Below are 27,618 nucleotides of genomic sequence, written 5' to 3'. Positions count from 1 at the left end.
TGGCGGTCTCTGTGAGCTTCTCAGTGACATTCAGCCATCCAGGTATCCCGCCTGCAGTAGACGGAATGTGGCAATGGAACGCTGGCTGCGCGTGTCATAATAGGCTCTGAGCCTTTATATACCTGCGCACAGCAGCAGCCACCTTCAGTCTGCTGCTGGACAGCCAGCAGCAGCAGCAGCAGGAGAGGTAATTAATCAGCAACCCTCCTGCTAAGGGTAGACAGCTGCTCGTTCCACCCCCCCCCCCCCGCCTTAATTGGTTCTCCTCCCTTCCAACGGTGTTGAGGCGGGTGGGAACAGCCGGGGGTTGAGGGTACTGTGCTAAAAGAGGTGGAGTTATGCAGATCTAAAACGCGTGGATTGCAGCAGCAGCAAGCCGAAAAGTGCAGGCATGTGAGGGATCTAGAGGTTGACAGCATGTCTTCTTAACGGGAGTCCAGGTGGCCATCTCCATAAATGGACTTTTCAGAATCCTTGGGTGGCACCGTAGTCGGAAACCAATTCTGGTTATCGCTTCTCGGCCTTTTGGCTAAGATCAAGTGTAGTATCTGTTCTTATCAGTTTAATATCTGATACGTCCCCTATCTGGGGACCATATATTAAATGGATTTTTAGAACAGGGAGATGGAAAAAGAGCTTGCTCTGTCCACTCCACGCATTGACCTGGTATTGCAGTATCTCCAGGACCGGTGCACCCCTTCTTTAATGCAGTTTCTAAAATCAGAAAGAATTGAATTCAATGCTTTTTGTTCATTTTGCTTATTTGTCGGATTTTGGGATGGACTCTTTGGCTTTGCTTTTGTTCTCCTCATTGGATTTTTCATGTTAAAAGTTGCAGAAGCCAGATGACAAGCTCATTTTGGTTCAACTTCAGCAACTGTGCATTGCATTGCCATGTAATGTAATGTAATGCAATGCTATCTATCTAGCTCTCCCTCTATACTTCCTTTTGGATAAACAGACATATTAGGCAAGCATTTTGGAGCTTTCACCTAAATAACTACAGGTGGTGAGATAAGCTGCACAATATAATTGACCTTTCAGTATATTGTTGCACACACACCATCTATTTAGCAAATGCCCTTGTTATCAACAGCAGCCTTTTAAACTCACCTGAGCTAACAGATATGTGAGCTGGTTACTCTGCTGCGCTTAAAATTTCTTTTTTGGTTTGCTACAATGCCTTTTCTGAAACGTTGTCTCCCTCTGCTGGAACACTGACTTCTTTCATTTAATGCCTGCAGACTATAAAAGAGAAACCAACCCAAAAAGTTTGGTTGATTAGTCTGTGGCATTCTTTTAAACTGTTGCTTATGGCGGTCTCTGTGAGCTTCTCAGTGACATTCAGCCATCCAGGTATCCCGCCTGCAGTAGACGGAATGTGGCAATGGAACGCTGGCTGCGCGTGTCATAATAGGCTCTGAGCCTTTATATACCTGCGCACAGCAGCAGCCACCTTCAGTCTGCTGCTGGACAGCCAGCAGCAGCAGCAGCAGCAGGAGAGGTAATTAATCAGCAACCCTCCTGCTAAGGGTAGACAGCTGCTCGTTCCACCCCCCCCCCCCCCCGCCTTAATTGGTTCTCCTCCCTTCCAACAGTGTTGAGGCGGGTGGGAACAGCCGGGGGTTGAGGGTACTGTGCTAAAAGAGGTGGAGTTATGCAGATCTAAAACGCGTGGATTGCAGCAGCAGCAAGCCGAAAAGTGCAGGCATGTGAGGGATCTAGAGGTTGACAGCATGTCTTCTTAACGGGAGTCCAGGTGGCCATCTCCACAAATGGACTTTTCAGAATCCTTGGGTGGCACCGTAGTCGGAAACCAATTCTGGTTATCGCTTCTCGGCCTTTTGGCTAAGATCAAGTGTAGTATCTGTTCTTATCAGTTTAATATCTGATACGTCCCCTATCTGGGGACCATATATTAAATGGATTTTTAGAACAGGGAGATGGAAAAAGAGCTTGCTCTGTCCACTCCACGCATTGACCTGGTATTGCAGTATCTCCAGGACCGGTGCACCCCTTCTTTAATGCAGTTTCTAAAATCAGAAAGAATTGAATTCAATGCTTTTTGTTCATTTTGCTTGTTTGTCGGATTTTGGGATGGACTCTTTGGCTTTGCTTTTCTTCTCCTCATTGGATTTTTCATGTTAAAAGTTGCAGAAGCCAGATGACAAGCTCATTTTGGTTCAACTTCAGCAACTGTGCATTGCATTGCCATGTAATGTAATGTAATGCAATGCTATCTATCTAGCTCTCCCTCTATACTTCCTTTTGGATAAACAGACATATTAGGCAAGCATTTTGGAGCTTTCACCTAAATAACTACAGGTGGTGAGATAAGCTGCACAATATAATTGACCTTTCAGTATATTGTTGCACACACACCATCTATTTAGCAAATGCCCTTGTTATCAACAGCAGCCTTTTAAACTCACCTGAGCTAACAGGTATGTGAGCTGGTTACTCTGCTGCGCTTAAAATTTCTTTTTTGGTTTGCTACAATGCCTTTTCTGAAACGTTGTCTCCCTCTGCTGGAACACTGACTTCTTTCATTTAATGCCTGCAGACTATAAAAGAGAAACCAACCCAAAAAGTTTGGTTGATTAGTCTGTGGCATTCTTTTAAACTGTTGCTTATGGCGGTCTCTGTGAGCTTCTCAGTGACATTCAGCCATCCAGGTATCCCGCCTGCAGTAGACGGAATGTGGCAATGGAACGCTGGCTGCGCGTGTCATAATAGGCTCTGAGCCTTTATATACCTGCGCACAGCAGCAGCCACCTTCAGTCTGCTGCTGGACAGCCAGCAGCAGCAGCAGCAGGAGAGGTAATTAATCAGCAACCCTCCTGCTAAGGGTAGACAGCTGCTCGTTCCACCCCCCCCCCCCGCCTTAATTGGTTCTCCTCCCTTCCAACGGTGTTGAGGCGGGTGGGAACAGCCGGGGGTTGAGGGTACTGTGCTAAAAGAGGTGGAGTTATGCAGATCTAAAACGCGTGGATTGCAGCAGCAGCAAGCCGAAAAGTGCAGGCATGTGAGGGATCTAGAGGTTGACAGCATGTCTTCTTAACGGGAGTCCAGGTGGCCATCTCCATAAATGGACTTTTCAGAATCCTTGGGTGGCACCGTAGTCGGAAACCAATTCTGGTTATCGCTTCTCGGCCTTTTGGCTAAGATCAAGTGTAGTATCTGTTCTTATCAGTTTAATATCTGATACGTCCCCTATCTGGGGACCATATATTAAATGGATTTTTAGAACAGGGAGATGGAAAAAGAGCTTGCTCTGTCCACTCCACGCATTGACCTGGTATTGCAGTATCTCCAGGACCGGTGCACCCCTTCTTTAATGCAGTTTCTAAAATCAGAAAGAATTGAATTCAATGCTTTTTGTTCATTTTGCTTGTTTGTCGGATTTTGGAATGGACTCTTTGGCTTTGCTTTTCTTCTCCTCATTGGATTTTTCATGTTAAAAGTTGCAGAAGCCAGATGACAAGCTCATTTTGGTTCAACTTCAGCAACTGTGCATTGCATTGCCATGTAATGTAATGTAATGCAATGCTATCTATCTAGCTCTCCCTCTATACTTCCTTTTGGATAAACAGACATATTAGGCAAGCATTTTGGAGCTTTCACCTAAATAACTACAGGTGGTGAGATAAGCTGCACAATATAATTGACCTTTCAGTATATTGTTGCACACACACCATCTATTTAGCAAATGCCCTTGTTATCAACAGCAGCCTTTTAAACTCACCTGAGCTAACAGGTATGTGAGCTGGTTACTCTGCTGCGCTTAAAATTTCTATTTTGGTTTGCTACAATGCCTTTTCTGAAACGTTGTCTCCCTCTGCTGGAACACTGACTTCTTTCATTTAATGCCTGCAGACTATAAAAGAGAAACCAACCCAAAAAGTTTGGTTGATTAGTCTGTGGCATTCTTTTAAACTGTTGCTTATGGCGGTCTCTGTGAGCTTCTCAGTGACATTCAGCCATCCAGGTATCCCGCCTGCAGTAGACGGAATGTGGCAATGGAACGCTGGCTGCGCGTGTCATAATAGGCTCTGAGCCTTTATATACCTGCGCACAGCAGCAGCCACCTTCAGTCTGCTGCTGGACAGCCAGCAGCAGCAGCAGCAGGAGAGGTAATTAATCAGCAACCCTCCTGCTAAGGGTAGACAGCTGCTCGTTCCACCCCCCCCCGCCTTAATTGGTTCTCCTCCCTTCCAACGGTGTTGAGGCGGGTGGGAACAGCCGGGGGTTGAGGGTACTGTGCTAAAAGAGGTGGAGTTATGCAGATCTAAAACGCGTGGATTGCAGCAGCAGCAAGCCGAAAAGTGCAGGCATGTGAGGGATCTAGAGGTTGACAGCATGTCTTCTTAACGGGAGTCCAGGTGGCCATCTCCACAAATGGACTTTTCGGAATCCTTGGGTGGCACCGTAGTCGGAAACCAATTCTGGTTATCGCTTCTCGGCCTTTTGGCTAAGATCAAGTGTAGTATCTGTTCTTATCAGTTTAATATCTGATACGTCCCCTATCTGGGGACCATATATTAAATGGATTTTTAGAACAGGGAGATGGAAAAAGAGCTTGCTCTGTCCACTCCACGCATTGACCTGGTATTGCAGTATCTCCAGGACCGGTGCACCCCTTCTTTAATGCAGTTTCTAAAATCAGAAAGAATTGAATTCAATGCTTTTTGTTCATTTTGCTTGTTTGTCGGATTTTGGGATGGACTCTTTGGCTTTGCTTTTCTTCTCCTCATTGGATTTTTCATGTTAAAAGTTGCAGAAGCCAGATGACAAGCTCATTTTGGTTCAACTTCAGCAACTGTGCATTGCATTGCCATGTAATGTAATGTAATGCAATGCTATCTATCTAGCTCTCCCTCTATACTTCCTTTTGGATAAACAGACATATTAGGCAAGCATTTTGGAGCTTTCACCTAAATAACTACAGGTGGTGAGATAAGCTGCACAATATAATTGACCTTTCAGTATATTGTTGCACACACACCATCTATTTAGCAAATGCCCTTGTTATCAACAGCAGCCTTTTAAACTCACCTGAGCTAACAGGTATGTGAGCTGGTTACTCTGCTGCGCTTAAAATTTCTTTTTTGGTTTGCTACAATGCCTTTTCTGAAACGTTGTCTCCCTCTGCTGGAACACTGACTTCTTTCATTTAATGCCTGCAGACTATAAAAGAGAAACCAACCCAAAAAGTTTGGTTGATTAGTCTGTGGCATTCTTTTAAACTGTTGCTTATGGCGGTCTCTGTGAGCTTCTCAGTGACATTCAGCCATCCAGGTATCCCGCCTGCAGTAGACGGAATGTGGCAATGGAACGCTGGCTGCGCGTGTCATAATAGGCTCTGAGCCTTTATATACCTGCGCACAGCAGCAGCCACCTTCAGTCTGCTGCTGGACAGCCAGCAGCAGCAGCAGCAGGAGAGGTAATTAATCAGCAACCCTCCTGCTAAGGGTAGACAGCTGCTCGTTCCACCCCCCACCCCCCCGCCTTAATTGGTTCTCCTCCCTTCCAACGGTGTTGAGGCGGGTGGGAACAGCCGGGGGTTGAGGGTACTGTGCTAAAAGAGGTGGAGTTATGCAGATCTAAAACGCGTGGATTGCAGCAGCAGCAAGCCGAAAAGTGCAGGCATGTGAGGGATCTAGAGGTTGACAGCATGTCTTCTTAACGGGAGTCCAGGTGGCCATCTCCACAAATGGACTTTTCAGAATCCTTGGGTGGCACCGTAGTCGGAAATCAATTCTGGTTATCGCTTCTCGGCCTTTTGGCTAAGATCAAGTGTAGTATCTGTTCTTATCAGTTTAATATCTGATACGTCCCCTAACTGGGGACCATATATTAAATGGATTTTTAGAACAGGGAGATGGAAAAAGAGCTTGCTCTGTCCACTCCACGCATTGACCTGGTATTGCAGTATCTCCAGGACCGGTGCACCCCTTCTTTAATGCAGTTTCTAAAATCAGAAAGAATTGAATTCAATGCTTTTTGTTCATTTTGCTTGTTTGTCGGATTTTGGGATGGACTCTTTGGCTTTGCTTTTCTTCTCCTCATTGGATTTTTCATGTTAAAAGTTGCAGAAGCCAGATGACAAGCTCATTTTGGTTCAACTTCAGCAACTGTGCATTGCATTGCCATGTAATGTAATGTAATGCAATGCTATCTATCTAGCTCTCCCTCTATACTTCCTTTTGGATAAACAGACATATTAGGCAAGCATTTTGGAGCTTTCACCTAAATAACTACAGGTGGTGAGATAAGCTGCACAATATAATTGACCTTTCAGTATATTGTTGCACACACACCATCTATTTAGCAAATGCCCTTGTTATCAACAGCAGCCTTTTAAACTCACCTGAGCTAACAGGTATGTGAGCTGGTTACTCTGCTGCGCTTAAAATTTCTTTTTTGGTTTGCTACAATGCCTTTTCTGAAACGTTGTCTCCCTCTGCTGGAACACTGACTTCTTTCATTTAATGCCTGCAGACTATAAAAGAGAAACCAACCCAAAAAGTTTGGTTGATTAGTCTGTGGCATTCTTTTAAACTGTTGCTTATGGCGGTCTCTGTGAGCTTCTCAGTGACATTCAGCCATCCAGGTATCCCGCCTGCAGTAGACGGAATGTGGCAATGGAACGCTGGCTGCGCGTGTCATAATAGGCTCTGAGCCTTTATATACCTGCGCACAGCAGCAGCCACCTTCAGTCTGCTGCTGGACAGCCAGCAGCAGCAGCAGGAGAGGTAATTAATCAGCAACCCTCCTGCTAAGGGTAGACAGCTGCTCGTTCCACCCCCCCCCCCCGCCTTAATTGGTTCTCCTCCCTTCCAACGGTGTTGAGGCGGGTGGGAACAGCCGGGGGTTGAGGGTACTGTGCTAAAAGAGGTGGAGTTATGCAGATCTAAAACGCGTGGATTGCAGCAGCAGCAAGCCGAAAAGTGCAGGCATGTGAGGGATCTAGAGGTTGACAGCATGTCTTCTTAACGGGAGTCCAGGTGGCCATCTCCACAAATGGACTTTTCAGAATCCTTGGGTGGCACCGTAGTCGGAAACCAATTCTGGTTATCGCTTCTCGGCCTTTTGGCTAAGATCAAGTGTAGTATCTGTTCTTATCAGTTTAATATCTGATACGTCCCCTATCTCGGGACCATATATTAAATGGATTTTTAGAACAGGGAGATGGAAAAAGAGCTTGCTCTGTCCACTCCACGCATTGACCTGGTATTGCAGTATCTCCAGGACCGGTGCACCCCTTCTTTAATGCAGTTTCTAAAATCAGAAAGAATTGAATTCAATGCTTTTTGTTCATTTTGCTTGTTTGTCGGATTTTGGGATGGACTCTTTGGCTTTGCTTTTCTTCTCCTCATTGGATTTTTCATGTTAAAAGTTGCAGAAGCCAGATGACAAGCTCATTTTGGTTCAACTTCAGCAACTGTGCATTGCATTGCCATGTAATGTAATGTAATGCAATGCTATCTATCTAGCTCTCCCTCTATACTTCCTTTTGGATAAACAGACATATTAGGCAAGCATTTTGGAGCTTTCACCTAAATAACTACAGGTGGTGAGATAAGCTGCACAATATAATTGACCTTTCAGTATATTGTTGCACACACACCATCTATTTAGCAAATGCCCTTGTTATCAACAGCAGCCTTTTAAACTCACCTGAGCTAACAGGTATGTGAGCTGGTTACTCTGCTGCGCTTAAAATTTCTATTTTGGTTTGCTACAATGCCTTTTCTGAAACGTTGTCTCCCTCTGCTGGAACACTGACTTCTTTCATTTAATGCCTGCAGACTATAAAAGAGAAACCAACCCAAAAAGTTTGGTTGATTAGTCTGTGGCATTCTTTTAAACTGTTGCTTATGGCGGTCTCTGTGAGCTTCTCAGTGACATTCAGCCATCCAGGTATCCCGCCTGCAGTAGACGGAATGTGGCAATGGAACGCTGGCTGCGCGTGTCATAATAGGCTCTGAGCCTTTATATACCTGCGCACAGCAGCAGCCACCTTCAGTCTGCTGCTGGACAGCCAGCAGCAGCAGCAGCAGGAGAGGTAATTAATCAGCAACCCTCCTGCTAAGGGTAGACAGCTGCTCGTTCCACCCCCCCCCCCGCCTTAATTGGTTCTCCTCCCTTCCAACGGTGTTGAGGCGGGTGGGAACAGCCGGGGGTTGAGGGTACTGTGCTAAAAGAGGTGGAGTTATGCAGATCTAAAACGCGTGGATTGCAGCAGCAGCAAGCCGAAAAATGCAGGCATGTGAGGGATCTAGAGGTTGACAGCATGTCTTCTTAACGGGAGTCCAGGTGGCCATCTCCACAAATGGACTTTTCAGAATCCTTGGGTGGCACCGTAGTCGGAAACCAATTCTGGTTATCGCTTCTCGGCCTTTTGGCTAAGATCAAGTGTAGTATCTGTTCTTATCAGTTTAATATCTGATACGTCCCCTATCTGGGGACCATATATTAAATGGATTTTTAGAACAGGGAGATGGAAAAAGAGCTTGCTCTGTCCACTCCACGCATTGACCTGGTATTGCAGTATCTCCAGGACCGGTGCACCCCTTCTTTAATGCAGTTTCTAAAATCAGAAAGAATTGAATTCAATGCTTTTTGTTCATTTTGCTTATTTGTCGGATTTTGGGATGGACTCTTTGGCTTTGCTTTTCTTCTCCTCATTGGATTTTTCATGTTAAAAGTTGCAGAAGCCAGATGACAAGCTCATTTTGGTTCAACTTCAGCAACTGTGCATTGCATTGCCATGTAATGTAATGTAATGCAATGCTATCTATCTAGCTCTCCCTCTATACTTCCTTTTGGATAAACAGACATATTAGGCAAGCATTTTGGAGCTTTCACCTAAATAACTACAGGTGGTGAGATAAGCTGCACAATATAATTGACCTTTCAGTATATTGTTGCACACACACCATCTATTTAGCAAATGCCCTTGTTATCAACAGCAGCCTTTTAAACTCACCTGAGCTAACAGGTATGTGAGCTGGTTACTCTGCTGCGCTTAAAATTTCTTTTTTGGTTTGCTACAATGCCTTTTCTGAAACGTTGTCTCCCTCTGCTGGAACACTGACTTCTTTCATTTAATGCCTGCAGACTATAAAAGAGAAACCAACCCAAAAAGTTTGGTTGATTAGTCTGTGGCATTCTTTTAAACTGTTGCTTATGGCGGTCTCTGTGAGCTTCTCAGTGACATTCAGCCATCCAGGTATCCCGCCTGCAGTAGACGGAATGTGGCAATGGAACGCTGGCTGCGCGTGTCATAATAGGCTCTGAGCCTTTATATACCTGCGCACAGCAGCAGCCACCTTCAGTCTGCTGCTGGACAGCCAGCAGCAGCAGCAGCAGGAGAGGTAATTAATCAGCAACCCTCCTGCTAAGGGTAGACAGCTGCTCGTTCCACCCCCCCCCCGCCTTAATTGGTTCTCCTCCCTTCCAACGGTGTTGAGGCGGGTGGGAACAGCCGGGGGTTGAGGGTACTGTGCTAAAAGAGGTGGAGTTATGCAGATCTAAAACGCGTGGATTGCAGCAGCAGCAAGCCGAAAAGTGCAGGCATGTGAGGGATCTAGAGGTTGACAGCATGTCTTCTTAACGGGAGTCCAGGTGGCCATCTCCACAAATGGACTTTTCAGAATCCTTGGGTGGCACCGTAGTCGGAAACCAATTCTGGTTATCGCTTCTCGGCCTTTTGGCTAAGATCAAGTGTAGTATCTTTCGAAAAGGCGGTTTTGGATGTTGGCCGCCCTAGTAGATTCATACATTATGCACACTGGGGTTTAGGCGCTTGTTAGTACGCCAGGTGGCTAATATAGTCATCTGTTGGAAAGCATGGCCCCCCAGGATCGACGCCATTGGGCCGGTGAAGATCGAAAGCCCGAAGTGTGAAGTGCCCCAGGAGTGGTGACCCTGGGGTGCCTTAACTCACTGGGATTGGGAACCCCACTTGAGTTTATGGCACATTTGCACAAGCACTTCAAATTTTCTTTCTTTGCACACACCCTTATTCCGGGCCTTCTGGCCTTAGGATGGGGAATTTTTCAATTCCCGGTCGAAGGTCCGGGCAGTATTATACTGTGAAACCTTCACTATTTATTTAATTTCTTTGTCACTGTGTGTCCACTTATTCACGTGTGTCACGTCCTACTAGGATTTTGTCGGGATGCGGTTCCCTTAGGGGTTCCTCTCTTGGCAGGTCTAGGGGGGGAGTGTGTGGCCATCAGGTTCCGCTCCCCCCTGAAACCCCTGGCTCTCCTCTTTCGGGAGGAGAGCGTTGTTGGCTCCCCTCTTCCGGGAGGGGAGCACAGTCTTTGGCTCCCAGTGCCTTGCTCGGGTGAGAACTCGGGCAGGTGCTGGGGGTAAGATTGGGTCGCCTCTGGCTTCGGCTGGAGGTGGCTGTTTGTCCCTGTTCCTCGCTGTGGCCTTTTGGCTCGGAGGGACAGGGAATGGTTTGGGGGACCCTTCTCCTTTTGGAGAGGGTTTCAAGAAGACCAGCATCCTAGTGCACTTTTTTTGTGGCACTTGTCACTTTTTTAAGCGCACTCGGGTTTTGTACACGATTTCGGGCTTTCGATAAAAAAAAAAAAAAATCTGTTCTTATCAGTTTAATATCTGATACGTCCCCTATCTGGGGACCATATATTAAATGGATTTTTAGAACAGGGAGATGGAAAAAGAGCTTGCTCTGTCCACTCCACGCATTGACCTGGTATTGCAGTATCTCCAGGACCGGTGCACCCCTTCTTTAATGCAGTTTCTAAAATCAGAAAGAATTGAATTCAATGCTTTTTGTTCATTTTGCTTGTTTGTCGGATTTTGGGATGGACTCTTTGGCTTTGCTTTTCTTCTCCTCATTGGATTTTTCATGTTAAAAGTTGCAGAAGCCAGATGACAAGCTCATTTTGGTTCAACTTCAGCAACTGTGCATTGCATTGCCATGTAATGTAATGTAATGCAATGCTATCTATCTAGCTCTCCCTCTATACTTCCTTTTGGATAAACAGACATATTAGGCAAGCATTTTGGAGCTTTCACCTAAATAACTACAGGTGGTGAGATAAGCTGCACAATATAATTGACCTTTCAGTATATTGTTGCACACACACCATCTATTTAGCAAATGCCCTTGTTATCAACAGCAGCCTTTTAAACTCACCTGAGCTAACAGGTATGTGAGCTGGTTACTCTGCTGCGCTTAAAATTTCTTTTTTGGTTTGCTACAATGCCTTTTCTGAAACGTTGTCTCCCTCTGCTGGAACACTGACTTCTTTCATTTAATGCCTGCAGACTATAAAAGAGAAACCAACCCAAAAAGTTTGGTTGATTAGTCTGTGGCATTCTTTTAAACTGTTGCTTATGGCGGTCTCTGTGAGCTTCTCAGTGACATTCAGCCATCCAGGTATCCCGCCTGCAGTAGACGGAATGTGGCAATGGAACGCTGGCTGCGCGTGTCATAATAGGCTCTGAGCCTTTATATACCTGCGCACAGCAGCAGCCACCTTCAGTCTGCTGCTGGACAGCCAGCAGCAGCAGCAGCAGGAGAGGTAATTAATCAGCAACCCTCCTGCTAAGGGTAGACAGCTGCTCGTTCCACCCCCCCCCCGCCTTAATTGGTTCTCCTCCCTTCCAACGGTGTTGAGGCGGGTGGGAACAGCCGGGGGTTGAGGGTACTGTGCTAAAAGAGGTGGAGTTATGCAGATCTAAAACGCGTGGATTGCAGCAGCAGCAAGCCGAAAAGTGCAGGCATGTGAGGGATCTAGAGGTTGACAGCATGTCTTCTTAACGGGAGACCAGGTGGCCATCTCCATTAATGGACTTTTCAGAATCCTTGGGTGGCACCGTAGTCGGAAACCAATTCTGGTTATCGCTTCTCGGCCTTTTGGCTAAGATCAAGTGTAGTATCTGTTCTTATCAGTTTAATATCTGATACGTCCCCTATCTGGGGACCATATATTAAATGGATTTTTAGAACAGGGAGATGGAAAAAGAGCTTGCTCTGTCCACTCCACGCATTGACCTGGTATTGCAGTATCTCCAGGACCGGTGCACCCCTTCTTTAATGCAGTTTCTAAAATCAGAAAGAATTGAATTCAATGCTTTTTGTTCATTTTGCTTGTTTGTCGGATTTTGGGATGGACTCTTTGGCTTTGCTTTTCTTCTCCTCATTGGATTTTTCATGTTAAAAGTTGCAGAAGCCAGATGACAAGCTCATTTTGGTTCAACTTCAGCAACTGTGCATTGCATTGCCATGTAATGTAATGTAATGCAATGCTATCTATCTAGCTCTCCCTCTATACTTCCTTTTGGATAAACAGACATATTAGGCAAGCATTTTGGAGCTTTCACCTAAATAACTACAGGTGGTGAGATAAGCTGCACAATATAATTGACCTTTCAGTATATTGTTGCACACACACCATCTATTTAGCAAATGCCCTTGTTATCAACAGCAGCCTTTTAAACTCACCTGAGCTAACAGGTATGTGAGCTGGTTACTCTGCTGCGCTTAAAATTTCTTTTTTGGTTTGCTACAATGCCTTTTCTGAAACGTTGTCTCCCTCTGCTGGAACACTGACTTCTTTCATTTAATGCCTGCAGACTATAAAAGAGAAACCAACCCAAAAAGTTTGGTTGATTAGTCTGTGGCATTCTTTTAAACTGTTGCTTATGGCGGTCTCTGTGAGCTTCTCAGTGACATTCAGCCATCCAGGTATCCCGCCTGCAGTAGACGGAATGTGGCAATGGAACGCTGGCTGCGCGTGTCATAATAGGCTCTGAGCCTTTATATACCTGCGCACAGCAGCAGCCACCTTCAGTCTGCTGCTGGACAGCCAGCAGCAGCAGCAGCAGGAGAGGTAATTAATCAGCAACCCTCCTGCTAAGGGTAGACAGCTGCTCGTTCCACCCCCCCCCCGCCTTAATTGGTTCTCCTCCCTTCCAACGGTGTTGAGGCGGGTGGGAACAGCCGGGGGTTGAGGGTACTGTGCTAAAAGAGGTGGAGTTATGCAGATCTAAAACGCGTGGATTGCAGCAGCAGCAAGCCGAAAAGTGCAGGCATGTGAGGGATCTAGAGGTTGACAGCATGTCTTCTTAACGGGAGTCCAGGTGGCCATCTCCACAAATGGACTTTTCAGAATCCTTGGGTGGCACCGTAGTCGGAAACCAATTCTGGTTATCGCTTCTCGGCCTTTTGGCTAAGATCAAGTGTAGTATCTGTTCTTATCAGTTTAATATCTGATACGTCCCCTATCTGGGGACCATATATTAAATGGATTTTTAGAACAGGGAGATGGAAAAAGAGCTTGCTCTGTCCACTCCACGCATTGACCTGGTATTGCAGTATCTCCAGGACCGGTGCACCCCTTCTTTAATGCAGTTTCTAAAATCAGAAAGAATTGAATTCAATGCTTTTTGTTCATTTTGCTTGTTTGTCGGATTTTGGGATGGACTCTTTGGCTTTGCTTTTCTTCTCCTCATTGGATTTTTCATGTTAAAAGTTGCAGAAGCCAGATGACAAGCTCATTTTGGTTCAACTTCAGCAACTGTGCATTGCATTGCCATGTAATGTAATGTAATGCAATGCTATCTATCTAGCTCTCCCTCTATACTTCCTTTTGGATAAACAGACATATTAGGCAAGCATTTTGGAGCTTTCACCTAAATAACTACAGGTGGTGAGATAAGCTGCACAATATAATTGACCTTTCAGTATATTGTTGCACACACACCATCTATTTAGCAAATGCCCTTGTTATCAACAGCAGCCTTTTAAACTCACCTGAGCTAACAGGTATGTGAGCTGGTTACTCTGCTGCGCTTAAAATTTCTTTTTTGGTTTGCTACAATGCCTTTTCTGAAACGTTGTCTCCCTCTGCTGGAACACTGACTTCTTTCATTTAATGCCTGCAGACTATAAAAGAGAAACCAACCCAAAAAGTTTGGTTGATTAGTCTGTGGCATTCTTTTAAACTGTTGCTTATGGCGGTCTCTGTGAGCTTCTCAGTGACATTCAGCCATCCAGGTATCCCGCCTGCAGTAGACGGAATGTGGCAATGGAACGCTGGCTGCGCGTGTCATAATAGGCTCTGAGCCTTTATATACCTGCGCACAGCAGCAGCCACCTTCAGTCTGCTGCTGGACAGCCAGCAGCAGCAGCAGCAGCAGCAGGAGAGGTAATTAATCAGCAACCCTCCTGCTAAGGGTAGACAGCTGCTCGTTCCACCCCCCCCCCGCCTTAATTGGTTCTCCTCCCTTCCAACGGTGTTGAGGCGGGTGGGAACAGCCGGGGGTTGAGGGTACTGTGCTAAAAGAGGTGGAGTTATGCAGATCTAAAACGCGTGGATTGCAGCAGCAGCAAGCCGAAAAGTGCAGGCATGTGAGGGATCTAGAGGTTGACAGCATGTCTTCTTAACGGGAGTCCAGGTGGCCATCTCCACAAATGGACTTTTCAGAATCCTTGGGTGGAACCGTAGTCGGAAACCAATTCTGGTTATCGCTTCTCGGCCTTTTGGCTAAGATCAAGTGTAGTATCTGTTCTTATCAGTTTAATATCTGATACGTCCCCTATCTGGGGACCATATATTAAATGGATTTTTAGAACAGGGAGATGGAAAAAGAGCTTGCTCTGTCCACTCCACGCATTGACCTGGTATTGCAGTATCTCTAGGACCGGTGCACCCCTTCTTTAATGCAGTTTCTAAAATCAGAAAGAATTGAATTCAATGCTTTTTGTTCATTTTGCTTGTTTGTCGGATTTTGGGATGGACTCTTTGGCTTTGCTTTTCTTCTCCTCATTGGATTTTTCATGTTAAAAGTTGCAGAAGCCAGATGACAAGGTCATTTTGGTTCAACTTCAGCAACTGTGCATTGCATTGCCATGTAATGTAATGTAATGCAATGCTATCTATCTAGCTCTCCCTCTATACTTCCTTTTGGATAAACAGACATATTAGGCAAGCATTTTGGAGCTTTCACCTAAATAACTACAGGTGGTGAGATAAGCTGCACAATATAATTGACCTTTCAGTATATTGTTGCACACACACCATCTATTTAGCAAATGCCCTTGTTATCAACAGCAGCCTTTTAAACTCACCTGAGCTAACAGGTATGTGAGCTGGTTACTCTGCTGCGCTTAAAATTTCTTTTTTGGTTTGCTACAATGCCTTTTCTGAAACGTTGTCTCCCTCTGCTGGAACACTGACTTCTTTCATTTAATGCCTGCAGACTATAAAAGAGAAACCAACCCAAAAAGTTTGGTTGATTAGTCTGTGGCATTCTTTTAAACTGTTGCTTATGGCGGTCTCTGTGAGCTTCTCAGTGACATTCAGCCATCCAGGTATCCCGCCTGCAGTAGACGGAATGTGGCAATGGAACGCTGGCTGCGCGTGTCATAATAGGCTCTGAGCCTTTATATACCTGCGCACAGCAGCAGCCACCTTCAGTCTGCTGCTGGACAGCCAGCAGCAGCAGCAGCAGGAGAGGTAATTAATCAGCAACCCTCCTGCTAAGGGTAGACAGCTGCTCGTTCCACCCCCCCCCCGCCTTAATTGGTTCTCCTCCCTTCCAACGGTGTTGAGGCGGGTGGGAACAGCCGGGGGTTGAGGGTACTGTGCTAAAAGAGGTGGAGTTATGCAGATCTAAAACGCGTGGATTGCAGCAGCAGCAAGCCGAAAAGTGCAGGCATGTGAGGGATCTAGAGGTTGACAGCATGTCTTCTTAACGGGAGTCCAGGTGGCCATCTCCACAAATGGACTTTTCAGAATCCTTGGGTGGCACCGTAGTCTGAAACCAATTCTGGTTATCGCTTCTCGGCCTTTTGGCTAAGATCAAGTGTAGTATCTGTTCTTATCAGTTTAATATCTGATACGTCCCCTATCTGGGGACCATATATTAAATGGATTTTTAGAACAGGGAGATGGAAAAAGAGCTTGCTCTGTCCACTCCACGCATTGACCTGGTATTGCAGTATCTCCAGGACCGGTGCACCCCTTCTTTAATGCAGTTTCTAAAATCAGAAAGAATTGAATTCAATGCTTTTTGTTCATTTTGCTTGTTTGTCGGATTTTGGGATGGACTCTTTGGCTTTGCTTTTCTTCTCCTCATTGGATTTTTCATGTTAAAAGTTGCAGAAGCCAGATGACAAGCTCATTTTGGTTCAACTTCAGCAACTGTGCATTGCATTGCCATGTAATGTAATGTAATGCAATGCTATCTATCTAGCTCTCCCTCTATACTTCCTTTTGGATAAACAGACATATTAGGCAAGCATTTTGGAGCTTTCACCTAAATAACTACAGGTGGTGAGATAAGCTGCACAATATAATTGACCTTTCAGTATATTGTTGCACACACACCATCTATTTAGCAAATGCCCTTGTTATCAACAGCAGCCTTTTAAACTCACCTGAGCTAACAGGTATGTGAGCTGGTTACTCTGCTGCGCTTAAAATTTCTTTTTTGGTTTGCTACAATGCCTTTTCTGAAACGTTGTCTCCCTCTGCTGGAACACTGACTTCTTTCATTTAATGCCTGCAGACTATAAAAGAGAAACCAACCCAAAAAGTTTGGTTGATTAGTCTGTGGCATTCTTTTAAACTGTTGCTTATGGCGGTCTCTGTGAGCTTCTCAGTGACATTCAGCCATCCAGGTATCCCGCCTGCAGTAGACGGAATGTGGCAATGGAACGCTGGCTGCGCGTGTCATAATAGGCTCTGAGCCTTTATATACCTGCGCACAGCAGCAGCCACCTTCAGTCTGCTGCTGGACAGCCAGCAGCAGCAGCAGCAGGAGAGGTAATTAATCAGCAACCCTCCTGCTAAGGGTAGACAGCTGCTCGTTCCACCCCCCCCCCGCCTTAATTGGTTCTCCTCCCTTCCAACGGTGTTGAGGCGGGTGGGAACAGCCGGGGGTTGAGGGTACTGTGCTAAAAGAGGTGGAGTTATGCAGATCTAAAACGCGTGGATTGCAGCAGCAGCAAGCCGAAAAGTGCAGGCATGTGAGGGATCTAGAGGTTGACAGCATGTCTTCTTAACGGGAGTCCAGGTGGCCATCTCCACAAATGGACTTTTCAGAATCCTTGGGTGGCACCGTAGTCTGAAACCAATTCTGGTTATCGCTTCTCGGCCTTTTGGCTAAGATCAAGTGTAGTATCTGTTCTTATCAGTTTAATATCTGATACGTCCCCTATCTGGGGACCATATATTAAATGGATTTTTAGAACAGGGAGATGGAAAAAGAGCTTGCTCTGTCCACTCCACGCATTGACCTGGTATTGCAGTATCTCCAGGACCGGTGCACCCCTTCTTTAATGCAGTTTCTAAAATCAGAAAGAATTGAATTCAATGCTTTTTGTTCATTTTGCTTGTTTGTCGGATTTTGGGATGGACTCTTTGGCTTTGCTTTTCTTCTCCTCATTGGATTTTTCATGTTAAAAGTTGCAGAAGCCAGATGACAAGCTCATTTTGGTTCAACTTCAGCAACTGTGCATTGCATTGCCATGTAATGTAATGTAATGCAATGCTATCTATCTAGCTCTCCCTCTATACTTCCTTTTGGATAAACAGACATATTAGGCAAGCATTTTGGAGCTTTCACCTAAATAACTACAGGTGGTGAGATAAGCTGCACAATATAATTGACCTTTCAGTATATTGTTGCACACACACCATCTATTTAGCAAATGCCCTTGTTATCAACAGCAGCCTTTTAAACTCACCTGAGCTAACAGGTATGTGAGCTGGTTACTCTGCTGCGCTTAAAATTTCTTTTTTGGTTTGCTACAATGCCTTTTCTGAAACGTTGTCTCCCTCTGCTGGAACACTGACTTCTTTCATTTAATGCCTGCAGACTATAAAAGAGAAACCAACCCAAAAAGTTTGGTTGATTAGTCTGTGGCATTCTTTTAAACTGTTGCTTATGGCGGTCTCTGTGAGCTTCTCAGTGACATTCAGCCATCCAGGTATCCCGCCTGCAGTAGACGGAATGTGGCAATGGAACGCTGGCTGCGCGTGTCATAATAGGCTCTGAGCCTTTATATACCTGCGCACAGCAGCAGCCACCTTCAGTCTGCTGCTGGACAGCCAGCAGCAGCAGCAGCAGGAGAGGTAATTAATCAGCAACCCTCCTGCTAAGGGTAGACAGCTGCTCGTTCCACCCCCCCCCCGCCTTAATTGGTTCTCCTCCCTTCCAACGGTGTTGAGGCGGGTGGGAACAGCCGGGGGTTGAGGGTACTGTGCTAAAAGAGGTGGAGTTATGCAGATCTAAAACGCGTGGATTGCAGCAGCAGCAAGCCGAAAAGTGCAGGCATGTGAGGGATCTAGAGGTTGACAGCATGTCTTCTTAACGGGAGTCCAGGTGGCCATCTCCACAAATGGACTTTTCAGAATCCTTGGGTGGCACCGTAGTCGGAAACCAATTCTGGTTATCGCTTCTCGGCCTTTTGGCTAAGATCAAGTGTAGTATCTGTTCTTATCAGTTTAATATCTGATACGTCCCCTATCTGGGGACCATATATTAAATGGATTTTTAGAACAGGGAGATGGAAAAAGAGCTTGCTCTGTCCACTCCACGCATTGACCTGGTATTGCAGTATCTCCAGGACCGGTGCACCCCTTCTTTAATGCAGTTTCTAAAATCAGAAAGAATTGAATTCAATGCTTTTTGTTCATTTTGCTTGTTTGTCGGATTTTGGGATGGACTCTTTGGCTTTGCTTTTCTTCTCCTCATTGGATTTTTCATGTTAAAAGTTGCAGAAGCCAGATGACAAGCTCATTTTGGTTCAACTTCAGCAACTGTGCATTGCATTGCCATGTAATGTAATGTAATGCAATGCTATCTATCTAGCTCTCCCTCTATACTTCCTTTTGGATAAACAGACATATTAGGCAAGCATTTTGGAGCTTTCACCTAAATAACTACAGGTGGTGAGATAAGCTGCACAATATAATTGACCTTTCAGTATATTGTTGCACACACACCATCTATTTAGCAAATGCCCTTGTTATCAACAGCAGCCTTTTAAACTCACCTGAGCTAACAGGTATGTGAGCTGGTTACTCTGCTGCGCTTAAAATTTCTTTTTTGGTTTGCTACAATGCCTTTTCTGAAACGTTGTCTCCCTCTGCTGGAACACTGACTTCTTTCATTTAATGCCTGCAGACTATAAAAGAGAAACCAACCCAAAAAGTTTGGTTGATTAGTCTGTGGCATTCTTTTAAACTGTTGCTTATGGCAGTCTCTGTGAGCTTCTCAGTGACATTCAGCCATCCAGGTATCCCGCCTGCAGTAGACGGAATGTGGCAATGGAACGCTGGCTGCGCGTGTCATAATAGGCTCTGAGCCTTTATATACCTGCGCACAGCAGCAGCCACCTTCAGTCTGCTGCTGGACAGCCAGCAGCAGCAGCAGCAGGAGAGGTAATTAATCAGCAACCCTCCTGCTAAGGGTAGACAGCTGCTCGTTCCACCCTCCCCCCGCCTTAATTGGTTCTCCTCCCTTCCAACGGTGTTGAGGCGGGTGGGAACAGCCGGGGGTTGAGGGTACTGTGCTAAAAGAGGTGGAGTTATGCAGATCTAAAACGCGTGGATTGCAGCAGCAGCAAGCCGAAAAGTGCAGGCATGTGAGGGATCTAGAGGTTGACAGCATGTCTTCTTAACGGGAGTCCAGGTGGCCATCTCCACAAATGGACTTTTCAGAATCCTTGGGTGGCACCATAGTCGGAAACCAATTCTGGTTATCGCTTCTCGGCCTTTTGGCTAAGATCAAGTGTAGTATCTGTTCTTATCAGTTTAATATCTGATACGTCCCCTATCTGGGGACCATATATTAAATGGATTTTTAGAACAGGGAGATGGAAAAAGAGCTTGCTCTGTCCACTCCACGCATTGACCTGGTATTGCAGTATCTCCAGGACCGGTGCACCCCTTCTTTAATGCAGTTTCTAAAATCAGAAAGAATTGAATTCAATGCTTTTTGTTCATTTTGCTTGTTTGTCGGATTTTGGGATGGACTCTTTGGCTTTGCTTTTCTTCTCCTCATTGGATTTTTCATGTTAAAAGTTGCAGAAGCCAGATGACAAGCTCATTTTGGTTCAACTTCAGCAACTGTGCATTGCATTGCCATGTAATGTAATGTAATGCAATGCTATCTATCTAGCTCTCCCTCTATACTTCCTTTTGGATAAACAGACATATTAGGCAAGCATTTTGGAGCTTTCACTTAAATAACTACAGGTGGTGAGATAAGCTGCACAATATAATTGACCTTTCAGTATATTGTTGCACACACACCATCTATTTAGCAAATGCCCTTGTTATCAACAGCAGCCTTTTAAACTCACCTGAGCTAACAGGTATGTGAGCTGGTTACTCTGCTGCGCTTAAAATTTCTTTTTTGGTTTGCTACAATGCCTTTTCTGAAACGTTGTCTCCCTCTGCTGGAACACTGACTTCTTTCATTTAATGCCTGCAGACTATAAAAGAGAAACCAACCCAAAAAGTTTGGTTGATTAGTCTGTGGCATTCTTTTAAACTGTTGCTTATGGCAGTCTCTGTGAGCTTCTCAGTGACATTCAGCCATCCAGGTATCCCGCCTGCAGTAGACGGAATGTGGCAATGGAACGCTGGCTGCGCGTGTCATAATAGGCTCTGAGCCTTTATATACCTGCGCACAGCAGCAGCCACCTTCAGTCTGCTGCTGGACAGCCAGCAGCAGCAGCAGCAGGAGAGGTAATTAATCAGCAACCCTCCTGCTAAGGGTAGACAGCTGCTCGTTCCACCCCCCCCCCGCCTTAATTGGTTCTCCTCCCTTCCAACGGTGTTGAGGCGGGTGGGAACAGCTGGGGGTTGAGGGTACTGTGCTAAAAGAGGTGGAGTTATGCAGATCTAAAACGCGTGGATTGCAGCAGCAGCAAGCCGAAAAGTGCAGGCATGTGAGGGATCTAGAGGTTGACAGCATGTCTTCTTAACGGGAGTCCAGGTGGCCATCTCCACAAATGGACTTTTCAGAATCCTTGGGTGGCACCGTAGTCGGAAACCAATTCTGGTTATCGCTTCTCGGCCTTTTGGCTAAGATCAAGTGTAGTATCTGTTCTTATCAGTTTAATATCTGATACGTCCCCTATCTGGGGACCATATATTAAATGGATTTTTAGAACAGGGAGATGGAAAAAGAGCTTGCTCTGTCCACTCCACGCATTGACCTGGTATTGCAGTATCTCCAGGACCGGTGCACCCCTTCTTTAATGCAGTTTCTAAAATCAGAAAGAATTGAATTCAATGCTTTTTGTTCATTTTGCTTGTTTGTCGGATTTTGGGATGGACTCTTTGGCTTTGCTTTTCTTCTCCTCATTGGATTTTTCATGTTAAAAGTTGCAGAAGCCAGATGACAAGCTCATTTTGGTTCAACTTCAGCAACTGTGCATTGCATTGCCATGTAATGTAATGTAATGCAATGCTATCTATCTAGCTCTCCCTCTATACTTCCTTTTGGATAAACAGACATATTAGGCAAGCATTTTGGAGCTTTCACCTAAATAACTACAGGTGGTGAGATAAGCTGCACAATATAATTGACCTTTCAGTATATTGTTGCACACACACCATCTATTTAGCAAATGCCCTTGTTATCAACAGCAGCCTTTTAAACTCACCTGAGCTAACAGGTATGTGAGCTGGTTACTCTGCTGCGCTTAAAATTTCTTTTTTGGTTTGCTACAATGCCTTTTCTGAAACGTTGTCTCCCTCTGCTGGAACACTGACTTCTTTCATTTAATGCCTGCAGACTATAAAAGAGAAACCAACCCAAAAAGTTTGGTTGATTAGTCTGTGGCATTCTTTTAAACTGTTGCTTATGGCGGTCTCTGTGAGCTTCTCAGTGACATTCAGCCATCCAGGTATCCCGCCTGCAGTAGACGGAATGTGGCAATGGAACGCTGGCTGCGCGTGTCATAATAGGCTCTGAGCCTTTATATACCTGCGCACAGCAGCAGCCACCTTCAGTCTGCTGCTGGACAGCCAGCAGCAGCAGCAGGAGAGGTAATTAATCAGCAACCCTCCTGCTAAGGGTAGACAGCTGCTCGTTCCACCCCCCCCCCGCCTTAATTGGTTCTCCTCCCTTCCAACGGTGTTGAGGCGGGTGGGAACAGCCGGGGGTTGAGGGTACTGTGCTAAAAGAGGTGGAGTTATGCAGATCTAAAACGCGTGGATTGCAGCAGCAGCAAGCCGAAAAGTGCAGGCATGTGAGGGATCTAGAGGTTGACAGCATGTCTTCTTAACGGGAGTCCAGGTGGCCATCTCCACAAATGGACTTTTCAGAATCCTTGGGTGGCACCGTAGTCGGAAACCAATTCTGGTTATCGCTTCTCGGCCTTTTGGCTAAGATCAAGTGTAGTATCTGTTCTTATCAGTTTAATATCTGATACGTCCCCTATCTGGGGACCATATATTAAATGGATTTTTAGAACAGGGAGATGGAAAAAGAGCTTGCTCTGTCCACTCCACGCATTGACCTGGTATTGCAGTATCTCCAGGACCGGTGCACCCCTTCTTTAATGCAGTTTCTAAAATCAGAAAGAATTGAATTCAATGCTTTTTGTTCATTTTGCTTGTTTGTCGGATTTTGGGATGGACTCTTTGGCTTTGCTTTTCTTCTCCTCATTGGATTTTTCATGTTAAAAGTTGCAGAAGCCAGATGACAAGCTCATTTTGGTTCAACTTCAGCAACTGTGCATTGCATTGCCATGTAATGTAATGTAATGCAATGCTATCTATCTAGCTCTCCCTCTATACTTCCTTTTGGATAAACAGACATATTAGGCAAGCATTTTGGAGCTTTCACCTAAATAACTACAGGTGGTGAGATAAGCTGCACAATATAATTGACCTTTCAGTATATTGTTGCACACACACCATCTATTTAGCAAATGCCCTTGTTATCAACAGCAGCCTTTTAAACTCACCTGAGCTAACAGGTATGTGAGCTGGTTACTCTGCTGCGCTTAAAATTTCTTTTTTGGTTTGCTACAATGCCTTTTCTGAAACGTTGTCTCCCTCTGCTGGAACACTGACTTCTTTCATTTAATGCCTGCAGACTATAAAAGAGAAACCAACCCAAAAAGTTTGGTTGATTAGTCTGTGGCATTCTTTTAAACTGTTGCTTATGGCAGTCTCTGTGAGCTTCTCAGTGACATTCAGTCATCCAGGTATCCCGCCTGCAGTAGACGGAATGTGGCAATGGAACGCTGGCTGCGCGTGTCATAATAGGCTCTGAGCCTTTATATACCTGCGCACAGCAGCAGCCACCTTCAGTCTGCTGCTGGACAGCCAGCAGCAGCAGCAGCAGGAGAGGTAATTAATCAGCAACCCTCCTGCTAAGGGTAGACAGCTGCTCGTTCCACCCCCCCCCCCGCCTTAATTGGTTCTCCTCCCTTCCAACGGTGTTGAGGCGGGTGGGAACAGCCGGGGGTTGAGGGTACTGTGCTAAAAGAGGTGGAGTTATGCAGATCTAAAACGCGTGGATTGCAGCAGCAGCAAGCCGAAAAGTGCAGGCATGTGAGGGATCTAGAGGTTGACAGCATGTCTTCTTAACGGGAGTCCAGGTGGCCATCTCCACAAATGGACTTTTCAGAATCCTTGGGTGGCACCGTAGTCGGAAACCAATTCTGGTTATCGCTTCTCGGCCTTTTGGCTAAGATCAAGTGTAGTATCTGTTCTTATCAGTTTAATATCTGATACGTCCCCTATCTGGGGACCATATATTAAATGGATTTTTAGAACAGGGAGATGGAAAAAGAGCTTGCTCTGTCCACTCCACGCATTGACCTGGTATTGCAGTATCTCCAGGACCGGTGCACCCCTTCTTTAATGCAGTTTCTAAAATCAGAAAGAATTGAATTCAATGCTTTTTGTTCATTTTGCTTGTTTGTCGGATTTTGGGATGGACTCTTTGGCTTTGCTTTTCTTCTCCTCATTGGATTTTTCATGTTAAAAGTTGCAGAAGCCAGATGACAAGCTCATTTTGGTTCAACTTCAGCAACTGTGCATTGCATTGCCATGTAATGTAATGTAATGCAATGCTATCTATCTAGCTCTCCCTCTATACTTCCTTTTGGATAAACAGACATATTAGGCAAGCATTTTGGAGCTTTCACCTAAATAACTACAGGTGGTGAGATAAGCTGCACAATATAATTGACCTTTCAGTATATTGTTGCACACACACCATCTATTTAGCAAATGCCCTTGTTATCAACAGCAGCCTTTTAAACTCACCTGAGCTAACAGGTATGTGAGCTGGTTACTCTGCTGCGCTTAAAATTTCTTTTTTGGTTTGCTACAATGCCTTTTCTGAAACGTTGTCTCCCTCTGCTGGAACACTGACTTCTTTCATTTAATGCCTGCAGACTATAAAAGAGAAACCAACCCAAAAAGTTTGGTTGATTAGTCTGTGGCATTCTTTTAAACTGTTGCTTATGGCGGTCTCTGTGAGCTTCTCAGTGACATTCAGCCATCCAGGTATCCCGCCTGCAGTAGACGGAATGTGGCAATGGAACGCTGGCTGCGCGTGTCATAATAGGCTCTGAGCCTTTATATACCTGCGCACAGCAGCAGCCACCTTCAGTCTGCTGCTGGACAGCCAGCAGCAGCAGCAGGAGAGGTAATTAATCAGCAACCCTCCTGCTAAGGGTAGACAGCTGCTCGTTCCACCCCCCCCCCGCCTTAATTGGTTCTCCTCCCTTCCAACGGTGTTGAGGCGGGTGGGAACAGCCGGGGGTTGAGGGTACTGTGCTAAAAGAGGTGGAGTTATGCAGATCTAAAACGCGTGGATTGCAGCAGCAGCAAGCCGAAAAGTGCAGGCATGTGAGGGATCTAGAGGTTGACAGCATGTCTTCTTAACGGGAGTCCAGGTGGCCATCTCCACAAATGGACTTTTCAGAATCCTTGGGTGGCACCGTAGTCGGAAACCAATTCTGGTTATCGCTTCTCGGCCTTTTGGCTAAGATCAAGTGTAGTATCTGTTCTTATCAGTTTAATATCTGATACGTCCCCTATCTGGGGACCATATATTAAATGGATTTTTAGAACAGGGAGATGGAAAAAGAGCTTGCTCTGTCCACTCCACGCATTGACCTGGTATTGCAGTATCTCCAGGACCGGTGCACCCCTTCTTTAATGCAGTTTCTAAAATCAGAAAGAATTGAATTCAATGCTTTTTGTTCATTTTGCTTGTTTGTCGGATTTTGGGATGGACTCTTTGGCTTTGCTTTTCTTCTCCTCATTGGATTTTTCATGTTAAAAGTTGCAGAAGCCAGATGACAAGCTCATTTTGGTTCAACTTCAGCAACTGTGCATTGCATTGCCATGTAATGTAATGTAATGCAATGCTATCTATCTAGCTCTCCCTCTATACTTCCTTTTGGATAAACAGACATATTAGGCAAGCATTTTGGAGCTTTCACCTAAATAACTACAGGTGGTGAGATAAGCTGCACAATATAATTGACCTTTCAGTATATTGTTGCACACACACCATCTATTTAGCAAATGCCCTTGTTATCAACAGCAGCCTTTTAAACTCACCTGAGCTAACAGGTATGTGAGCTGGTTACTCTGCTGCGCTTAAAATTTCTTTTTTGGTTTGCTACAATGCCTTTTCTGAAACGTTGTCTCCCTCTGCTGGAACACTGACTTCTTTCATTTAATGCCTGCAGACTATAAAAGAGAAACCAACCCAAAAAGTTTGGTTGATTAGTCTGTGGCATTCTTTTAAACTGTTGCTTATGGCGGTCTCTGTGAGCTTCTCAGTGACATTCAGCCATCCAGGTATCCCGCCTGCAGTAGACGGAATGTGGCAATGGAACGCTGGCTGCGCGTGTCATAATAGGCTCTGAGCCTTTATATACCTGCGCACAGCAGCAGCCACCTTCAGTCTGCTGCTGGACAGCCAGCAGCAGCAGCAGCAGCAGGAGAGGTAATTAATCAGCAACCCTCCTGCTAAGGGTAGACAGCTGCTCGTTCCACCCCCCCCCCGCCTTAATTGGTTCTCCTCCCTTCCAACGGTGTTGAGGCGGGTGGGAACAGCCGGGGGTTGAGGGTACTGTGCTAAAAGAGGTGGAGTTATGCAGATCTAAAACGCGTGGATTGCAGCAGCAGCAAGCCGAAAAGTGCAGGCATGTGAGGGATCTAGAGGTTGACAGCATGTCTTCTTAACGGGAGTCCAGGTGGCCATCTCCACAAATGGACTTTTCAGAATCCTTGGGTGGCACCGTAGTCGGAAACCAATTCTGGTTATCGCTTCTCGGCCTTTTGGCTAAGATCAAGTGTAGTATCTGTTCTTATCAGTTTAATATCTGATACGTCCCCTATCTGGGGACCATATATTAAATGGATTTTTAGAACAGGGAGATGGAAAAAGAGCTTGCTCTGTCCACTCCACGCATTGACCTGGTATTGCAGTATCTCCAGGACCGGTGCACCCCTTCTTTAATGCAGTTTCTAAAATCAGAAAGAATTGAATTCAATGCTTTTTGTTCATTTTGCTTGTTTGTCGGATTTTGGGATGGACTCTTTGGCTTTACTTTTCTTCTCCTCATTGGATTTTTCATGTTAAAAGTTGCAGAAGCCAGATGACAAGCTCATTTTGGTTCAACTTCAGCAACTGTGCATTGCATTGCCATGTAATGTAATGTAATGCAATGCTATCTATCTAGCTCTCCCTCTATACTTCCTTTTGGATAAACAGACATATTAGGCAAGCATTTTGGAGCTTTCACCTAAATAACTACAGGTGGTGAGATAAGCTGCACAATATAATTGACCTTTCAGTATATTGTTGCACACACACCATCTATTTAGCAAATGCCCTTGTTATCAACAGCAGCCTTTTAAACTCACCTGAGCTAACAGGTATGTGAGCTGGTTACTCTGCTGCGCTTAAAATTTCTTTTTTGGTTTGCTACAATGCCTTTTCTGAAACGTTGTCTCCCTCTGCTGGAACACTGACTTCTTTCATTTAATGCCTGCAGACTATAAAAGAGAAACCAACCCAAAAAGTTTGGTTGATTAGTCTGTGGCATTCTTTTAAACTGTTGCTTATGGCGGTCTCTGTGAGCTTCTCAGTGACATTCAGCCATCCAGGTATCCCGCCTGCAGTAGACGGAATGTGGCAATGGAACGCTGGCTGCGCGTGTCATAATAGGCTCTGAGCCTTTATATACCTGCACACAGCAGCAGCCACCTTCAGTCTGCTGCTGGACAGCCAGCAGCAGCAGCAGCAGGAGAGGTAATTAATCAGCAACCCTCCTGCTAAGGGTAGACAGCTGCTCGTTCCACCCCCCCCCCGCCTTAATTGGTTCTCCTCCCTTCCAACGGTGTTGAGGCGGGTGGGAACAGCCGCTGGTTGAGGGTACTGTGCTAAAAGAGGTGGAGTTATGCAGATCTAAAACGCGTGGATTGCAGCAGCAGCAAGCCGAAAAGTGCAGGCATGTGAGGGATCTAGAGGTTGACAGCATGTCTTCTTAACGGGAGTCCAGGTGGCCATCTCCACAAATGGACTTTTCAGAATCCTTGGGTGGCACCGTAGTCGGAAACCAATTCT

General features: G+C 45.5%; 20 non-coding genes and 1 pseudogene across 20 annotated transcripts; all 21 read left to right on the top strand.

The window, feature by feature from the left end:
• The first annotated feature begins 509 nt into the window (after positions 1-509).
• Positions 510-700, top strand: LOC141189739 (U2 spliceosomal RNA). Its single transcript, XR_012263786.1, has one exon. It is a non-coding gene; the product is annotated as a U2 spliceosomal RNA (small nuclear RNA).
• A 1,128-nt stretch (positions 701-1,828) lies between these two features.
• On the top strand, positions 1,829-2,019 carry LOC141189738 (U2 spliceosomal RNA). The gene has a single exon (XR_012263785.1). It is a non-coding gene; the product is annotated as a U2 spliceosomal RNA (small nuclear RNA).
• A 1,122-nt stretch (positions 2,020-3,141) lies between these two features.
• On the top strand, positions 3,142-3,332 carry LOC141189737 (U2 spliceosomal RNA). Its single transcript, XR_012263784.1, has one exon. It is a non-coding gene; the product is annotated as a U2 spliceosomal RNA (small nuclear RNA).
• Positions 3,333-4,451: 1,119 nt separating this feature from the next.
• On the top strand, positions 4,452-4,642 carry LOC141189736 (U2 spliceosomal RNA). Its single transcript, XR_012263783.1, has one exon. It is a non-coding gene; the product is annotated as a U2 spliceosomal RNA (small nuclear RNA).
• A 1,124-nt stretch (positions 4,643-5,766) lies between these two features.
• LOC141191269 (U2 spliceosomal RNA) lies at positions 5,767-5,957 on the top strand. The gene has a single exon (XR_012265267.1). It is a non-coding gene; the product is annotated as a U2 spliceosomal RNA (small nuclear RNA).
• A 1,119-nt stretch (positions 5,958-7,076) lies between these two features.
• Positions 7,077-7,267, top strand: LOC141185324 (U2 spliceosomal RNA). Its single transcript, XR_012259997.1, has one exon. It is a non-coding gene; the product is annotated as a U2 spliceosomal RNA (small nuclear RNA).
• Positions 7,268-8,388: 1,121 nt separating this feature from the next.
• LOC141189735 (U2 spliceosomal RNA) lies at positions 8,389-8,579 on the top strand. The gene has a single exon (XR_012263782.1). It is a non-coding gene; the product is annotated as a U2 spliceosomal RNA (small nuclear RNA).
• A 1,120-nt stretch (positions 8,580-9,699) lies between these two features.
• LOC141186299 (U2 spliceosomal RNA) lies at positions 9,700-9,791 on the top strand (annotated as a pseudogene).
• Positions 9,792-10,577: 786 nt separating this feature from the next.
• Positions 10,578-10,766, top strand: LOC141185777 (U2 spliceosomal RNA). The gene has a single exon (XR_012260394.1). It is a non-coding gene; the product is annotated as a U2 spliceosomal RNA (small nuclear RNA).
• Positions 10,767-11,886: 1,120 nt separating this feature from the next.
• Positions 11,887-12,077, top strand: LOC141189734 (U2 spliceosomal RNA). Its single transcript, XR_012263781.1, has one exon. It is a non-coding gene; the product is annotated as a U2 spliceosomal RNA (small nuclear RNA).
• Positions 12,078-13,197: 1,120 nt separating this feature from the next.
• LOC141189733 (U2 spliceosomal RNA) lies at positions 13,198-13,388 on the top strand. The gene has a single exon (XR_012263780.1). It is a non-coding gene; the product is annotated as a U2 spliceosomal RNA (small nuclear RNA).
• A 1,126-nt stretch (positions 13,389-14,514) lies between these two features.
• LOC141184578 (U2 spliceosomal RNA) lies at positions 14,515-14,705 on the top strand. The gene has a single exon (XR_012259320.1). It is a non-coding gene; the product is annotated as a U2 spliceosomal RNA (small nuclear RNA).
• A 1,120-nt stretch (positions 14,706-15,825) lies between these two features.
• LOC141189732 (U2 spliceosomal RNA) lies at positions 15,826-16,016 on the top strand. The gene has a single exon (XR_012263779.1). It is a non-coding gene; the product is annotated as a U2 spliceosomal RNA (small nuclear RNA).
• A 1,120-nt stretch (positions 16,017-17,136) lies between these two features.
• Positions 17,137-17,327, top strand: LOC141189731 (U2 spliceosomal RNA). Its single transcript, XR_012263778.1, has one exon. It is a non-coding gene; the product is annotated as a U2 spliceosomal RNA (small nuclear RNA).
• A 1,120-nt stretch (positions 17,328-18,447) lies between these two features.
• Positions 18,448-18,638, top strand: LOC141189729 (U2 spliceosomal RNA). The gene has a single exon (XR_012263776.1). It is a non-coding gene; the product is annotated as a U2 spliceosomal RNA (small nuclear RNA).
• Positions 18,639-19,758: 1,120 nt separating this feature from the next.
• Positions 19,759-19,949, top strand: LOC141189727 (U2 spliceosomal RNA). The gene has a single exon (XR_012263775.1). It is a non-coding gene; the product is annotated as a U2 spliceosomal RNA (small nuclear RNA).
• Positions 19,950-21,069: 1,120 nt separating this feature from the next.
• LOC141189726 (U2 spliceosomal RNA) lies at positions 21,070-21,260 on the top strand. The gene has a single exon (XR_012263774.1). It is a non-coding gene; the product is annotated as a U2 spliceosomal RNA (small nuclear RNA).
• A 1,117-nt stretch (positions 21,261-22,377) lies between these two features.
• On the top strand, positions 22,378-22,568 carry LOC141189725 (U2 spliceosomal RNA). The gene has a single exon (XR_012263773.1). It is a non-coding gene; the product is annotated as a U2 spliceosomal RNA (small nuclear RNA).
• A 1,121-nt stretch (positions 22,569-23,689) lies between these two features.
• Positions 23,690-23,880, top strand: LOC141189724 (U2 spliceosomal RNA). The gene has a single exon (XR_012263772.1). It is a non-coding gene; the product is annotated as a U2 spliceosomal RNA (small nuclear RNA).
• Positions 23,881-24,997: 1,117 nt separating this feature from the next.
• Positions 24,998-25,188, top strand: LOC141189723 (U2 spliceosomal RNA). Its single transcript, XR_012263771.1, has one exon. It is a non-coding gene; the product is annotated as a U2 spliceosomal RNA (small nuclear RNA).
• Positions 25,189-26,311: 1,123 nt separating this feature from the next.
• On the top strand, positions 26,312-26,502 carry LOC141189722 (U2 spliceosomal RNA). Its single transcript, XR_012263770.1, has one exon. It is a non-coding gene; the product is annotated as a U2 spliceosomal RNA (small nuclear RNA).
• The last annotated feature ends 1,116 nt before the right edge of the window (positions 26,503-27,618 follow it).

Source organism: Phyllobates terribilis, unplaced genomic scaffold (assembly GCF_046119375.1).
Source record: "Phyllobates terribilis strain yellow unplaced genomic scaffold, ASM4611937v1 Scaffold_40__1_contigs__length_11209783, whole genome shotgun sequence".
NCBI lineage: Eukaryota > Metazoa > Chordata > Amphibia > Anura > Dendrobatidae > Phyllobates > Phyllobates terribilis.
The sequence above is the reverse complement of the archived record's forward strand: the minus strand, read 5'-3'. Positions and strand labels throughout refer to the sequence as shown.